The sequence below is a fragment of the Hyalella azteca genome, unplaced genomic scaffold (genome assembly GCF_000764305.2).
Source record: "Hyalella azteca isolate HAZT.00-mixed unplaced genomic scaffold, Hazt_2.0.2 contig3594, whole genome shotgun sequence".
NCBI classification, from domain to species: domain Eukaryota; kingdom Metazoa; phylum Arthropoda; class Malacostraca; order Amphipoda; family Hyalellidae; genus Hyalella; species Hyalella azteca.
In genome coordinates, this window is record NW_025933838.1 from 76,528 (window position 1) to 87,844 (window position 11,317).

The 11,317-nt window shown below is 37.6% G+C and overlaps 1 long non-coding RNA gene across 1 annotated transcript; it reads left to right on the top strand.

Moving 5' to 3' along the window:
- Positions 1 to 7,514: 7,514 nt before the first annotated feature.
- Positions 7,515 to 10,619, top strand: LOC108666753. The gene is made up of 2 exons (XR_007156597.1): positions 7,515 to 7,726; positions 9,910 to 10,619. It is a non-coding gene; the product is annotated as an uncharacterized LOC108666753 (long non-coding RNA).
- Positions 10,620 to 11,317: the final 698 nt, after the last annotated feature.

Genomic DNA, 11,317 nt, shown 5'->3' on the forward strand with positions numbered 1-11,317 from the left:
TCTCGGGCGAGAGAAATGGTTCGTTCGATCTGGAAGTCGATCAACGATGAACGTTGGAAAGATTTGACCTTCTGGTAGTATAGCCACAGATGAATTACTTTCTGTAGTGCGTAAGAGCGCCCCACCATCGATCTTCCATCATATTTTTAGGTCTGCTGGCAGGAGCTAGCCAGCGATTGAAGTTTGGAAGCGGTGAATTCTCTTGTCCTTCCAATTTGCAGCATTACTTGCAAAACTTTTTATACATGCGTATACAGTCGAGAGGAATTTTAATTTTCTCCTGGCAAAGACAAATTTCTGGAACATATGACATGTAATGAAAGGCTCTATTTACGAATACGTACCATGTAATGTTTCATCGTCGATTCCGGCGATTCAACAAGTGCAATAGTTGATGCAAGCAGCTTTATCATCTGCAGTGTTTACGTGAAAAGACTATATTCATTTACTAATCTTCGCCATCTATTCGCATAACTATCTTAGAAAATATTTTAAAAACTTTTTGCCTTGGCGTTACTCATTAATAATTATACAGAGTGCAGTCGGGCAATTTTACGGCTTCAAGGGTTAAAAAAAAAAAAAACAGAAGAATGCGCACGAGAAGAACTAGGAACTTCATCGCCTCAGTGGGGATCAGGAAATAAGAATTTGGTGGACTTCGTCACTTTAATGACGAGCGTTGCAATCAATTGACAAGAAGCTTTTGGTGGTCATGGGCGTCGGTGAGCAAATAGTGAAGCTGAATTAACGAAGGACGATAATAAAAGCTGTTGATTGAAAATATAATGCTCGTTGACAAACATTGCTGTCATTGAGTCAATAGATGTCAATGAGATGTGACAATACCATGAAACTGTATTATAAAAATAATTAGAAAACTTCATCCAATGCGGGTCATGTCATCCGCTCATACCTATTAGTATTTATATCAGGCCCTAGCGATCTTACTCTAGAGAACAATCAGCTGACTTAGAATGACAATAAGCAGCTCAGAATACTGTGCATCTGCTGTCTTGTATTTTATGAGCGTGCTGGCATTAACGAGCGTGTGTGCGTGTGTATGTGCGTGTGTATGAGAGAGAGAGAGAGACAAAGAGAGAAAGGAACGACCTATGAACAATAATTCTGACTGGATTCTTTCCATGTATAGCTTTCTTTTGATTTTTGAAGTAAACATCTACACATATGGTGCAACTAAACAATATTGATCTTGTATTGTTGGCCTTGCTCACAAGATAAGCGTATAATTTGGTAAGATTTTAGTGCGTTCCCTGCGCAGAACGACCCTAATCTATTGTGGGGAAGATGGAGTCCCGCGGAAGCCGAGGCAGAAAGATGTGTTTCATGAGCACAACGTCTCCCTGCCTTGTCCCTTTCTTGCTTCCCGCCTCGTTCTAGTCAGTCCCTGGTAAAATTGTTCATTACCACACAAAGTTAAAATAAAACGATGTTAATATTGCTGAGGTGTTGTTCGATAATTTGCACCGTATCTAGAGCTAGGATGATTAATAATTTAAGGTTTTATACCACAACGTATACTACGGCCTGCAGTGCTGGACAGTTGGTGTTTTACGTAGTCATGTTTGCTGCACAATAAATGGATATCGTATAAACTCGTGGGGATAAGATATTCGTAATCGTTCGGTGACAGAAGATAAGCACTATACGAGGACACCGACATGTATAATGACACTTTTCAGATATGTTCGGCGCAGGATTTGGTATTCAATTTTAATAGGATTCTACGATCCACAACGATGATTATCGATCGATTCTTCGATTAGCATAGAAGAATAGACTCATATATTGCAATTAGTTACGTCCCTATGAAGGCTAATAGCTAGTAAATTTCGTTCGGTATGGAAGAAGACAGCATCACCGTCGCAGTATTTGTTGAGCTCTACGATTGTAACCACACATAATTAATTAATAATTACCTATATATAATATATGAGCTTGAATATTCACTGTCATCAGCTGTAAACATCGCGCATATTGGCCACAATTATTCAACAGCGAATAGAACTTGGTTTTCCAATACGTCTCAGTTTATTTAGTAACTGTAGACTGATTTTATTTCTTTTGCAACCCAGGTTCGTTTCGTGTTACTTACACCGTATCCTAGATACCGTGAAGACCTGGGTGTTGAATTATTAACTTACAAAGTACACTCATCGATCATCCTTTTAACTGAATTGCCAAGTTGGTATGGGGACAAAAGCGTGTGCAGGCAAAATATTTTATTGAATTGTCTGCAGGTAAAATATTTTATTGAGAGATAGGTATGACATAGATGCATTAAAAAGTTAGAATAACCCGCGAGATGTTCTGATTCCATAATCTGATTAGCGCCCGGAACATAGGCTTGAGATGAAATGAAGTTGAATTTACAATGTCGCTTTGCGAGAGATTCTTAGGTCCATAAGAGCGCTTGTTTTTAGGCGCCAAGAGCCCGACTCGCATGGTATGATAGAGAACGGCCATCGCCAGTGCCTGAGCCGCACAACTTGCTTCAATTTGCAGCCTCAAATGTACAACAGAGCAAATAAGCGGGCTTGACCGATTTCTGGCTCACTAAATTGTCGGCTAGTATGCAGTAAGATGAAGTATCGTAAGTTCACCTCGTATGACATAAAGGCTTTCGTATGATGATGAAAAGACGTGACAGTTTCAGTGTCCCAATCTGAGGAGATATTGGGACGTGTTATCCAAAGCCGGTGAAGCCACGCTCCTACCATGTCCTCAGCGATCGCCTTCCTTAATTTGGCCTAGAATGAGGTCCTTTCTACAATAAATATTCTGGTATATTCTTCCAGTACTATCATGGAATAGTATTGGAATATTAGCAGGCTTACGCTATGTACTCAAGGCTTATCAAATAACAGCTGTAAAGTTTGCACACACAAAGCTTATCAAAGTCAAAGATATAACGTTCGCCAAGATGCGGGATAAGTGGCTGTACTTAATATTAGTGTTCAGAAATATTGTGAAAGAGGTCGTTAGACTCGTATTTTTTTCAATAAAGCTGTGTTCCCGACGAATACATTGTAAATGAAATTCTTAAATTCGTAAGCAAATATCAAGGTAAAATTGTCAGGAGCATAAATAGATGGAGATGTTCAGAGCTGCAATCATGAGCTATGCAGTAACAACAAAAATTGAGATCATAGTTAACAGCTAAAATTACCGCTCGAAGAAACATATGCTTGCAAAATTTGAGGAGCTCCGCCATCGCACAGGGCCGGCGAAGGAAGCGAGTTGAGCCACCACTGCTCAGAGGTTTCATCAAACGATTCTGGTAGTAAGAGAGCTCTGCCGCCATCGCACAAGGCTGCGTACACTCTCTATAGAACCAAAGACTCACATCCATCGCACTACCCCGCTCTAAAACGAGGCTTGCACTCCTAATGCAAAGAGGACGTGCAATGGCAGAGTTTCATATGATCAATTGTTTGCCACCTCCATAACAGTTGCGATAAAAGACGAGATGAGAGTAGCGTAGCAACGATTCTATGCCGTTTCTGACAGCCTAAACCGACAGAGTAAAGTGCTTCTGGCTAAGCTCTATTGGAAATTCTTGGAATGCTTCATGAATATTAAATGAGAAAGAAGATATCGACTTAGATGCGACTAAATTCTTTTCCATCTTTGAAATTATATGTTTTACCAGCTCTACTATGATCCTGATCCACGTCTATGCATCATTAGCATCTGAAAATCATAAGGAGTCAGACGGCACACGATAAAGCCTTATGTTCGCGCTTGTAACAAAAATTTAAGTTACTTCCACTCCCCCAAAATTGTAGGCTTCATGTCTTCATGCTCCTTACCCTGGGTTCGCAATATTTACTCTTCAAATGACGCAGATCATAATGGCGACATTCTAAAATTCAACTAACCTTCTAAACTTGAATTCGTCTGTTAGTGGGAATGCTCATTCATGCAAGGCTGAAAGAAAGTCATCTGTGAGAGTGTGTTGCCGCGTTCGTTGTCGGCTTGTCTCTATGCTGGAACTCGTATGTTTGCTTGTGGTTCCGGAGCTGTTATGTTGAAACCTATTTGTGTCCGTGTGACTTTGGTGTTGAAGAGTTGGAGCTCAGCTTGTGTACGAGTATGTAGTTTATTCTTACCGTAGTGAATTAATACGTCCCTGTTTCATAAAGGTAAAACATCCTCAATGAATTGAATTTCGAATAAACAGCCAAATGAGGAGATGGAAACGTGGTTAATGTTTCATAGATTTGACATACATTCTATTAGCTCTTTACGGTCTTTACCATGGTCCATGGTATATGCCTTCAAAAAAAGTGGTTACTTCGGCATGGCCATTGACAGTTTCGCTGTACTATCGAGTATGGGGAGAATGATTGATATGGTTTAGAGTGGAAAAACAGAAGTAAAAATCGTCACTAAGCAGAGACTTCTTGAAGCACCAGTTTTACAAGTTTGTTTCATGTGGCTATGAAATATCTAGTAGATAGAGGTGCAGCGTTATCACATATAAAAAGGATATTTGAATTCGCTATGCATGCTTAATTAAATCGGAGTAGCGCTGAAGCGCGATGATAAATATCGCATTTTGTTGGTGCAAACAACAAGGTAGTCATTGGCGTGGGGTTGTAATCTAAACACTTATTCTCATCGTCCACGGGAGACTCGCATGTGTGAACACGACACGCATTGCGACGTACACCACTGCTGTTTAACCGGCAGCTTTCAACATCACATAATTCAGATATAAGGGAAAAATTAATATTTTAGTGGTTCAAAGATGAGTACAAATTAATATGTGCTTTCAACAATGCCACTCTAAGCGGGATTAACGACCATGTCATTGTTCGACTGCATTCGATACGTATCAAGAGCTGCTGTGGTGTTAATGTACGAGTACCAAGATTCATGCAGCAGTTCGATATTTGATTGTAAAATTGACGTTTCTAAATAAATTTTGACGAAAGTTTTTAGGATATAGATTTCATTACATATTTTAAAATTATTACATTAACTTATGAGAGCAGTCAAGTTATTGGTTGAGTGTAAAATTAGCTTATCAACAATCTAGTATTGGCTACGTCAGGATTTTAGAATTGAATTACACAGTATCATCTTTAATTTACAGACGGAAAAAAATAATTATAGTCGAGGTTGACCCCATGGAGACCCAAAACTTGGGAAGGACGTTAGCGGAGCTTGGGTTTAGGCGTCACATTTCACACTTGATGACTCCTTTGTTTGAGCGACACACCTTCCAAAGGGATGGCGTTGGAGCCCTCCCCGGGCAGTCGTGTTACACGCACAAAAACATCCACTCGCTTTAGGCTTGACAGAATTGGTCGTCCGCCTGAGGCATTTTTTGGTAACCTATAGTTTCTACAATGAATATGAACTAGACTAAGCCGTACTTTTTTTCGTGGTGTTGACACTTAAAAGCTTCGAATACCCTACACGTCATGTGACTGGGTCTGTGCGTTCTTTCATTTTCATTTTAATGTTCTTAAGAAATTCACAACTTTTAAGATTAAATTGAAAAACAATTACCATTAGACATTTAATAAAAATTTTTGATACAAGTTTAGATAAAATGCATGGGTTGCACTCGCAATTTTCCTTCTAGTGAAAAGAGATTTTTAGGCTGAATGTACTCTCCAATACAAGCGAGAAACTCATTGTGAGCTTATCAACGCCATCTCCGTTTCTATTGACAAGAACAACAAACACCAGAAGAAAGACGATTGTTCGGACCGTTCGAGTTGATCGTGTGGTGAAGTTCTTCATTACAAAGCAAAGACAATTACGAACTAAAAAATAATATAGGTATAAGATAATAATATTAATGGCAAAAAAAAATCGGATCGTAAACACTTTTGATTAGGAATGCAACTAGTTACGTAATTTATTTTCAAAATTTAAATTTCCAGATAATGACAAATATCATATATCTCTTAGGAGCTACGTCGCTACCTAACCATCTTTCGGTTTCAAATCCACATCATGAATGTAGAACTTTGTAATCTGAAACAAAGAAACGTGAGCAGAACGTGGAGTAAAGTATTGAATAGATACTAGAGAACGTTGCGTTGACGCAAACGTGACCTGTAGCACGACATGTTTCTCACGAGCGGCGTGTTTGCTAGGCCATGAATTTTTCCCGTTTACAATTCTTTGGTATAGTAGAGTCTACCAAAATGAAATTGTTGGATAAGGAAGCAATGGAAAACGCTCCAACCATAAACTAAATTATAAATCGTCAACATGAAAATGATAAATCGTCATGAAAATAAATCGTCAACATGAAATGTTATAATTTGAAATAAATTTGAAGCAGAGGCTCAAGCAATAAAGAACGATTTCACGATTAGGTGGACGTTCAAAACAAAGAGACATTCGACAGTAAACATAAAAAAATTGAGAAAAACCAACAGAAAGACAAATTTGTTCAGTAACGTATGAACTACATCAGATTTTATCAAGGGTAGAGTTGCACTGCCCACCTGAACACTTTATGTTATGGAGCATTTCACGGTATATGTGTAGTTTGCTCAATATTTTTCATTGATACCCCAGATACTTTTTCTTTGAATGCGATGTGCTATGAAGTTCTCAAATATTTACTTGGCTGGAAAATTTAGCTCATGAAAACGGCAAATGTGACTGTGCGCAAATTTGCGAAACTCTTGAAGCCTTTTCGATTGGATTCAGTGTTATCTCGGTTCTACGTTCCAAACCAATGTACAAGAGCTAGCTGATTGACATTTCTTCTCACACGACGAGTAGATTAGGTTATCTGGCATCATGGCTAAAAACAAGTTACGGTTCTGCATTAAACTAATGAGCCTAAGACCATCGGTTTTATGATCTTATCTATGTACCAACGATGAGAAGATCGCAGCTCTCAGTAGATATTCTCTTCTGTTGGTAGCTAGGGATGTCAAGTAGATATTCCCAGAGGTGGGCAGTAGCGCGCTACATGTAGCGGCCGCTACATTTTCAGTAGCGGTAGCGGCTCTACATTTAAGGCAATGTAGCGGTAGCGGTAGCGCCCGCTACATATTTAAGTAGCGATACGAGGTTTTGCCGCTACAGCGCTACCGCTACCGCTACATTTATAGATGAAGCACCTAGATTTTACTTAAGGGGACCGGCTACCCTCCAACAAAACTTTTTTGTTTACAGACGGATCGTTTTGAAACCTGGTACACATATGTAAAACAGAAATCTAAGACCTTTTTGTTCATGTAAATTTAAAAAATGAAAGAAAACGTGGAATTAATAGAAAATGGCAAATAAGGGGTACTCTAAAAAAGTTTATAACTTTTGCAAATCACATGCTACAATGTCGAGACACACATGGTTGAATTAATACAAGGTTGACCCACGCGCAGCTGCTCTTTGCGGATGTCGTTTGTTGTTCCGACTGTGACGTCACCGTGGGCCCAAAATGTAAATACTGTCGTGAAAGACGTTGTTTTTGTGCCGTTTTCGAGATCAATTAAAAAAAAATTGCCCTCCTCGAAGTCTTTATAAAAATTCCAGTAGCTTCAGCTAGTCTGTCTCTAAGTATATAGGGCTTATTGAGCAATTCTATCATGTAAAACAAAAAAATTCGAAACAAACAAACAGAGCCGACTTGCTGAGAGGCCGTAATCGGTAAGGAGTTCCTGTCAGATCATTCAGAAGATGACCATAAAAATGAAGCTCTCTCCTCAACGAATCCCGCTTATGTCAAGTGAGTTGATGTCTAATTATCTCTGATTAATTATGTCAGTTTTAATCTGATACTTCTCAATTTATTTAGCTACGATGTTGTACATGTTTCAGTGAGACTGTGAGTAGGATCAGATCCTTGTACCTATTTGATGTGACACTGGCACCTAGGCAGCTAGGCTACGGCTACCTACTAAGGCAGCAGGTAAAGCTAATGGCATGCCTAGAGATTAAATCAAAATACTGTTTGGTGTTTATGTTAGGGGCTAAGAAAGTGAGGAAAATGACCAGATATGTAGCATTACCTAGGTAATAAAGTTATTGATGAATGATGATGATGATATAATTGATATCAAAGAAAAAGAATCCTCATAGTTGGATATTACTATTAGAATAGCCTATTTGTGCATCCTGGCGATTGGTGCTGCAAGGTGAAATTTGGCAGTGGAACCCAGGGGCAAGGGGTAATATAGGTACAATTACAAACATGTGCTATGTGCACATATAAATCATATGTGATAGCCACCAAATAATTAGGGTAGAATTCTGAATTTGGTAGAAAAAAAAAAAAAAATTCTGGGAATGTGCATTCATATTTTCAAGATTGATGATCATTGATCCAGCCTAGTAGGCCTAGTAGTAGTAGTAGCATGATCAGTCAATGCCAATCAGGTATAAAATATTAGGTAAATATAAAATAAAATTTTAATTGCACATTTTTCAAAATTCAAACATACCATATATCATATCATAATCATATGATACCATATTTGTTTGAAAAATGTGCAATTAAATTTTATTTTATATTTACCTAATAGGTACCTAGCTATTTTTTATCTGATTGGCATTGACTGATCATGCTACTACTAGTACTACTAGGCTGGATCAATGATCATCAATCTTGAATATATGAACGCACATTCCCAGAATTCTACCCTAATTATTTAGTGGCTATCTATATTGTGTAATTCCAATTATAATGAATATCATTCTTTGGTCTGAACACTGATAAAACTTATTCATGAATCACATTTAAAATATCTGCATCATTTAAGAATACATAAGACACTGTAACTTCTAAGATCTAAGTCTCTAGTACTGACAACTGACATTATTCATTACCTAGTCCTAATTTATTACATGAATTCATGAAAGCCAATTTTATCAATAAAATAGCTAATGGGGTGTTTGGGAATTAATGGTGAATTGAGACTATATTTTCAAGATGGCAAAATCTAATAACTTTATATATAATTCAATTGTACAATTGGTAAAAACAGTGAAAACATTTTGAACCTGTTTGTAGATGAGAAAGAAAGTTTTAAAATAATTTTGGGTGGGTAACAAGCTAGCTAAGTCAATCATCTTGTAATCCTAATTGCTCTACAAAAAAAATTGTTTTCTGAGAAAAATTTATATAAAAAACATTGCAAAATCTTCTACTAGGACAATGTATCAGTTGAAGCTTAATGAGTCTAACAATATTATTAATTTTCTCAGACTTAGACTGAGAAATATACCCATACATAGAGACAAATTTTTTCAATTCTTTACCTTGGCAGATGGGAAATTATTTTTTTTTCTAATGTACAATTTTTTTTTGTAATGTGTTTTGTGTAATGTAATACATGTTTTGTTTGGTGATGGTGACATAAGTGCTTTATAGTTTCAGTCCTGCATAATGTTGCATTATTTTGTTATCGAATCATTAAATTTTAGAGCAAAAACCCTCCTAGTCCAGCTTATCAACTTGAAAAAATCAGAATATGTGTCTTAAATCCATTCTTGCATCCATTCAGCATTTGATTGGTAGATCAATCTAATTCATGGAAGTGACTTCCATGGCAAATGATATATTTCCAAAAATTCAGTCAGTGGGAAACTTATCAAGTGTTTATTTCAAGTGCAGGTGACTAATGTATGAAATTTCAACTGGAACCTTACTTTCAGAGACGTTCTGAGTTCCTTATTAGCTAGATATAATATTGTCCCATGAATTGCTGTACAGTTGGGGATTGTCATGTAAATATCCTAGTTTCTTTTTACCACCCATTGCAAGAAGAATTTATCTCTGTTCATATTAAGATACATTTATTGCACGATGCAGTAGGTCATGAATGAATGGAGTCCACAAAAATTTCCTAAACTGAATAGGTTAATTTTGTAGCTTTGAATTATCTGACTTCATTCCATTTCATTTTTCAGGTTTGGCCGTGACTGTAAAGAAACCCAGGAAGATGAGCCTCACTCCAGCCTGCTGATCGCAGCACCTAAGGCAACCGCAGAAGCTCTCTCCCACACACAAGGAAGTATGTGTACCGCCACTGTTTCTTCCCGTCCAGCATCTGACCGTGGAGCACTGTGGCTCAAGATGTCGTGCGTGGTCGCCTCCACCATCAATGCAATCAAAACATCAGTGAAACTGCTGTAATATAGACCGTTCCATGCTTTTAAAAAGCCAAAATCTGTGATGTTTTTAAATCGTTTACACTGTCCCAGAGTATGCTTGCGTTTCCTGGAAAGTTCCACTTGGAAGATTTTCCATCGAGCCATCATAGTTTCTACATAATAATGAAGAAGCGGTTGCTATAAATTTATGAGCGTTTTGGTCCTTCATGCGCACAACATATTACGAGAAAACGAAACTGTTCTTATATGCGACTAACACGTTATTTATCATGATTCAAGTAAAAAGATGTTCATGCTATGAGGGTTGTGCAGTAACATGGCCTTCGGACAGTTATCTCTGCAATTGACATGACAATAAAAAGTTACCATGAATTAAACAGACCAATTCTAGCACTTCGCTTTTAATACATGGTATTATTGTTTTGTCGTCCTGAAACGTTTTCATACTGTAGTACGTATATCTCTCACGGTGGGGCCGTTGGCCATAATAAATAGTACAAAGTTAATGACTTTCAATCCATAACAAAGTATTTGTATTTCTTGTAAAAGTAGAACTCATTCCAGAAGTTGCGCCAAAAAGCTGGGAAACAACATTGGCCGTTGATCAAGTTCATTTGTATATGCCAGTGGATGAAAAACCCATACTTTTGCAAGTTGCCAAGATTTAATACTATTCATGGAAGCGTTCCGATAAGAAACCTATATAGCAACATGTACAGTGAATAGTAATTTTAATAAACTTGTGGGACCAACCAAATTAATTAGTTTACAATGATTTGTTCTCCTTTACAGTTTCGTACAGTGGAGAAGTATCGTGAAGACCAAGGTATAACGAGACATAATTACCGGGTTACTTAATATAACTCCTTGATGACGCGTTCACAATTCTTGAAGATAACAAAATCTATTCGAAGCACAATTTATTTAACTGATAAATAAGACGCGTGATCCTCCACAGATGATCGCTTATATGCCTCATAATTTGAGCGAGGCAAATTGCAGATGCGTTAGAATAAGGATGCTTACAGAAGATATTGCGATTGAAACTTATAAAAGATTATGAACACCGATTAACTTAGTACGGAACAATACTAACGAACACATAATCAGTGCAATATTCGAGGCAGAAATGGTTGTTTGCTGCTCTGTTACCAACGCATATTAGAATAATATCCATGTACAAGCAGTATTAGAAAGCACGACA